This window comes from Triticum aestivum, chromosome 1B (assembly GCF_018294505.1).
Source record: "Triticum aestivum cultivar Chinese Spring chromosome 1B, IWGSC CS RefSeq v2.1, whole genome shotgun sequence".
Classification (NCBI taxonomy): Eukaryota; Viridiplantae; Streptophyta; class Magnoliopsida; order Poales; family Poaceae; genus Triticum; species Triticum aestivum.
This window is the reverse complement of record NC_057795.1, coordinates 37,399,056-37,405,408: the sequence shown is the minus strand read 5'-3', so window position 1 is coordinate 37,405,408 and position 6,353 is coordinate 37,399,056. Positions and strand designations below refer to the sequence as shown.

General features: G+C 47.6%; 1 pseudogene; it reads right to left on the bottom strand.

Moving 5' to 3' along the window:
• Window positions 1-410: 410 nt before the first annotated feature.
• Window positions 411-5,357, bottom strand: LOC123076565 (uncharacterized; annotated as a pseudogene).
• Window positions 5,358-6,353: the final 996 nt, after the last annotated feature.

Sequence of the window (6,353 nt, the reverse complement as noted above, 5' to 3'; positions counted from 1 at the left end):
CCTCAGTTGTTAAATTGGCTGGTATGAGCACCGAAATAATTCTAGTATACTTGATTGGATTAAAATGAGTTCATAAAGGCATTTGTTCACCTGTACGCAAATGCACAAATTTATGTAGCCAAGTCTTGTAACACCGGAAAAAATAAAATATTTTTTTTTCGAAAAGGGGGTTCTCCCCGGTCTCTGCATCAGAGTGATACATACGGCCATCTTATTAACCAAATAAAAAGGTTCCAAACAAGGTGCCAACATCTCCAACAGTAAAAAAATTGAAAAGAAAGGTAACACAGAGCCAAAAAGGGCTAGAAATACAAACTAGCCACACAAAGACGACACAACCGGCCGGCTAAAGATAGATAGATAAACTAATTGCCTATCCTATTACATGACCGCCATCCAAACCGGTTGAAGATTTCCCGAGCTACCATCTCCTAGCGGATGGATCCAGTAACCAAGTGCTCCCTGGCGTCCATCGGAGTGAGTAGCGACCACGGACGGATCAATGCCGTGGCTCAGAAAATAACCTGCAAAAAGTGAATATGTGATGTTCTGTTAAAAACCAAATATTTTCTGCAATTCCAAATAGTCCACAACAAAGCGCAATCTCCAACACGAATATGTCTCGCTAAGTCAGGCTCAATCCCATTAAGCCATGTCCCAAATAACGTGTTGACAGAATTCTGTGGAGTAATATTAAAAGCAATGTGGACCGTCCGCCAAAGGACCTTGGCCAACGGGCAATCAAGAAAGAGGTGTTTGATCGACTCATCCCGATCACAGAAACTACACCTAGTAGGTCCTGTCCAATTACGCTTTATCAAGTTGTCCTTGGTTAAAATAACTTGTTTATGAACAAACCACATAAAAACTTTTATTTTCAATGGAACTTTGATAGCCCAAACATGCTTGGAGGTAGGAATGGAGTTCGAATTAAGAACATCAATATACATTGATTTAACTATGAAAACTCCAGACCTAGTCAGTTTCCAGCGTAATTCATCAGGTTGTTGAGAAAGTTGAACCTCCATCAGTCTTCTAACTAGACGGAGCCATTCTTCCCAACGATTGCCCGCTAGCGACCGTCTGAACTGAATATTAAGGGGGATAGATTGAAATACCATTGCAACGAACACCTCACGTCGTTGAACAATACGATATAAAGACGGATATTGAATGGCCAAGGGTGTGTCGCCGAGCCAAGTATCCTTCCAGAACCGTGTACTGGCGTCGTTGCCAATGACAAACTTTGTCCTATTAAACAAGGATTGTTTGACTTTCATCAGTCCTTTCCACAAAGGCGAGTCAGTCGGCCTGACTGTGACCTGGGACAAGGATTTTGTCTGTAGGTACTTGCTGCGAAGGATTTGCGCCCACATGGCATCAGTCTCAGATGACAACTTCCACAGCCACTTACTGAGAAGGCATCTGTTCTTTACTTCGAGATTCTCAATACCAAGACCCCCTTGGTCTTTCGGTCTGCAAATGATATCCCATTTAGCAAGCCGGTATTTTCTTTTTAGTTCATCACCCTGCCAAAAGAAACGCGATCAATAGAAGTCCAGTCTTTTCCTGACACCAACTGGGACTTCAAAGAATGATAGGAGAAACATAGGCATACTCGTCAGCACCGAATTAATAAGAATTAATCGGCCTCCGTATGACATGAGCTTGCCCTTCCAGCAACTTAGTTTCTTCTCAAATTGGTCTTCGATGCACTTTCATTCTCTATTTGTCAGCTTACGATGGTGGATTGGGATACCTAGGTAAGAGCAAGGTAAATCCCCTAACTCGCACCCAAACAATTGCCTATAAGCCTCATGTTCGCCTTTGGTTCTACCAAAGCAGAACAACTCGCTCTTATGAAAGTTAATCTTTAACCCGGTCAATTGTTCGAAAAGGCATAACACCAGCTTCATATTTCTCGCCTTGGCCAAGTCATGCTCCATAAAGATGATTGTATCATCAGCGTACTGAAGAATGGATAAATCTCCATCAACAAGATGAGGTACCAAACCACCTACTTGACCATTCTCCTTAGCCCTTCCTATCAAAATCGCTAACATATCAACCACAATGTTAAACGGGATAGGGGACATTGGATCTCCTTGTCTTAGGCCTTTATGTGTCTGGAAGTAATGAGTAATATCGTCATTCACTTTAATTCCCACACTCCCTTTTTGCGTAAATGATTCAACCTGGCGACGCCAGGCTTCATCAAAACCTTTCATACGCAATGCCTGTTGGAGGAATGGCCATTTGACCTTACCGTACGCTTTCTCGAAATCTACCTTAAAAATTATTCCATCTAATTTTTTGGAATGGATTTCATGGAGCGTTTCATGAAGGACAACCACCCCTTCAAGGATGTTTCTGTCCGGCTTGAAAGTAGTTTGGGACTGTTCCACCACAGAATGCACAATCTAGGTGAGCCTATTAGTCCTGACCTTGGTAAAGATTTTGAAACTAACATTGAGAAGGCATATCGGCCTGAACTACTCAATTCTCACAGCATCCGTTTTCTTAGGAAGTAGCGTGATAGTTCCAAAATTCAAGTGATATAAGTGAAGCTGTCCAGCGAACATATCATGAAACAAAGGTAGCAAATCCCCCTTAATAATGTGCCAGCACTTTTTATAGAACTCGACCGGGAATCCATCCGGTCCAGGAGCCTTATTATTTTTCATCTATGCAATAGCATCAAACACTTCCTTCTCTGAGAACAAGGCAACCAGAATATCATTATCAGCAGCCAATAGTTGCGGCACATCCTCAGTCCTGGACTCATCGAGGGACACACAATTATCCTCCGAAGGTCCAAATAACTGCCTATAATACTCGGTTATATAGTTTTTTAGGTTGTCCTGTCCTACAATAGTGCCCTCATCTTGTTCAAGTTGGAAGATTATCTTCTTTCTGTGCTTACCATTAGCAATCAAGTGAAAGAATTGAGTATTCGCGTCCCCCTGGACCACTTTGCGGACCTTAGCCCGCAAAGCCCACTTCAATTCTTCCTCGCGAAGAAGTTCTTTCAACCTCTTCTCTGCCTCATTTTTAACCTGAAGTTCAGCTGGCAGCAAAATCGTGGATTCAGCCTTTAAGTCCAGGGTCTGTATAAGAGAAAGGAGCCTATCCTTTTTAATATTATACACCCCACTAAGGTGCTTAGCCCAACCCCGTAAGAAACTTCTCAAATTCCTAATCTTATTCTGCCAACACTCGGTCGTAGTCCTACCTCCTGCACCCTTAGCCCATTCCCTGGCAATCAGGTCCAAGAACCCTTCACGTTCGAACCAGGCCATCTCGAGTGAAAAGGTGTTCTTGTTTCCCAAGTGGTTCGGCTCCCCTAAGTCCACGAACAAGGGCGTGTGCTCGGATACGCCCCGCGGGAGAGCTTGAACCATAACAAGAGGGAACTTCTGTTCCCACTCCACGCTCGCGAGAACTCGATCAAGCTTTTCGTAAGTCGGATTTGGCAGAGCATTAGCCCAGGTAAACTTTCTACCAGAAAGCTCTATCTCCCTCAGATCCAAGCTTTCAATAATGGTATTAAACATAAATGACCACCTGCCGTCAAAGTTATCATTATTCTTCTCCTCCCTCCTCCTAATGATATTGAAATCACCCCCAACTAAAATTTGAAGCTGCTCAAACCCACAGATTTGAACAAGGTCCGCCAGAAACTCCGGTTTAAGCTCGGGCTGTGCGGCACCATAAACCGCCACCAACGCCCAGTTGAACCCATCAACTTTAGACCTGACTCGAAACTTAACCGCGAAGTCTCCCATCACTACACTTCAAACCTCAAGCGAATCACATCTCACACCCAGCAAGATACCACCCGATCTTCCCGCGGAGGGAGGCATTGCCAGTAGAAATCAACACCACCCACAAGAGAGGAAAGAAACTGGGGCGCAAAGTTATCTCTACCAGTTTCTGAAAGAGCAATAAAATCTAGACGATGCTCCAGAGATGCCTCAGCAAGAAACCTTCTTTTAGCCAACTCTTTCAGACCTCTGCTATTCCAAAAGATTCCTTTCATATTTCATCATGAAATTTTTTAGTAGTCTGAATCCTAGCACTCCTACGAACTGCAGAGTCGGGATAAATCTTCCGTTTCCACTTGCGCTTTTGTTTACTAGGTTCTGTCACCCGGTCCTCATAATCGGGCTCAGCGGTACTAACACCTGCATTATCTAGGGGCACATCATCGTCCTCAGACTCATGATGGGAGGGTGCTAGATCCGCACACAGGTTATCGAGCACTCTAACCCCTAACGCATCGATCTCATCATCATTCATGGTTTTACCGCTGCGAGATTACGAATAGTCTCTAAGGCACGCTCCGCCTCCAAATCTAACATATCTTTCACCGATTTGGAAATCTCACTATCAGTAGCCCCTAGTGAAACTCCTAATTGATTTGCATTATATATAATTTCCTCATTACAAAAATGCAGTAAAGAATTAGATATGTTGACGGACATACCAGTAGAGATCTCAGCATCATGAAGCTTGGCCACCCTCATAGCGCACCTCTGCTGCATGTCATCAACCTCTGGAAGCTCCAGAACGCGAGCACTCATCTGTCTCCCCGTCGAGACCTGGTAAGGGATCCCGCCAAAAGCAACGACCTCCTCCCTAGTAAATCCCCACACGGAATCCCTCAAAGGATCAACCGAGGTTACCGGAGGAGGCGGCTGAGGGCTCCCATGCCCCTCGGACGAGTGCCCCACACCGAGGCCCAGGGCCATGGGCACGATGGTAGAGAGGATGACAGGGGCCGCCTGCCCTAGCCCTCCTCCCGCCCCACCCCTCGGCGCTGAGACGGGCGCCGTCGTCGACGGAGACACGGTCCTCCTGACCACCGAAGAGGAAGGAGGAGCCATGGCCGCCTGGCCCAGGCCTCCCCCTCCCAGTGCCACTGGAGGCGCAGGCGCCGTCTCCACGATCGGAGGAGAAAGAGCCGAGGCCTCCTGCCTCAGGCTACCTCTCCCAGCACCAGCCACCGTCATTGATACCGGCGTTGTCGGCATCGGGATAGGGAGGAGAGAAGTCGAGGCCCTCTGCCCCGAACTCCCTCCCCCAAGCTCCACCTCGGACACAGTCGTCATCTCCGGAGCCTCGACCATAGGTGAAGCAAGGGAAATAGGAGCAACCACTGGCTCTACCTCCCCAACTCCATCCAAAGCCCTCGCCGACGAAGCCATCACCAGGCGTCCAACCAAGGATCCGCCAGCACCCTCGAACTCCAACAAAGGGAGCATATGTTCAAACACATCATCAGAATCCACCCGGTCACTCCAAAGTCTGGGAGGGGCCGAGGCTAGCTCAAAGGACCCAAGATGCAACAAAGTCATGGGCACAGCTAGTGAGGACGTCGGCTCAACCCCGGTCCCATCCCCGGTCAACTAAGCATCAGGGCGAGCATCGTTAGACCCCTCTCGAGTCAAGTCATCAGTCGGCGCCCCCTTGGCACCAGCCCCGTCATCACCCTCGTGCATATCAACATCATTCCCATTAATCGCCTCAGCAAAGAGATCCGTGTCCTCGAACTCGATCTCGAGCGAAAACACCTCTCCTCGATAAGTCCAGTTGACCACATCGGGCACGTACTCCATATCCAGAATGCTCACTAAAATCCTGGCCACTCCATGAGTATGAGTGAAAGCCATATCCACTTTCTCCGGCTTGCCAACCATAATACCCATAGTGTCCACAACTCGAACATCCTGCAAAGGCTTAGATGGAGCCCCCGAAAACCTCAACGAAACCTGCGTAAGTGGCTTTCCCTTAGGCTCCACCTTCTTCCACTCATTAAACTCCAGAATGCACTTAGTGCCAGGCACTCTACATAAGCCAAAGCTCAGCAGTCTCTGCAAATCATCCACAGTGGGGAAATCAACCTTAAAAACATTAGCCTCGAGAGGAACCAGCTCCCATTGGAAGTCTCCCGGTGCCAGCTCTTGAAGCCGCCTCACAATCTGAGCCTCAGTTACCGCGCCCTGGGTAGCTTTGACAACCCCGGTGGTCAAGCTCATTGTCTCCTCCAGAAGCTCTCACACAGCCGGTGACTCAAAGAACATTAGCTCAGCACAATATACCCCATACATTGTCAGAGCCGGAGCTTGGTCACGCAATAACGGGCAATCCCCCGAGGCATGAACTGGCTTGCCACACGACTCACATAGCTCGGCCACGCACTCAACAATGAAGTGGCCTTTCTCACCACACCGGTAGCACAACATCCTTTCCTTTCTACGTGCCCACTTGGACGCCCTCTCTGTATCAGACCTATCGGTATCCTCAGCCACAGTCCCAGTCGTAGGAACCTCAACATTGGCCAAGGCCGTCAC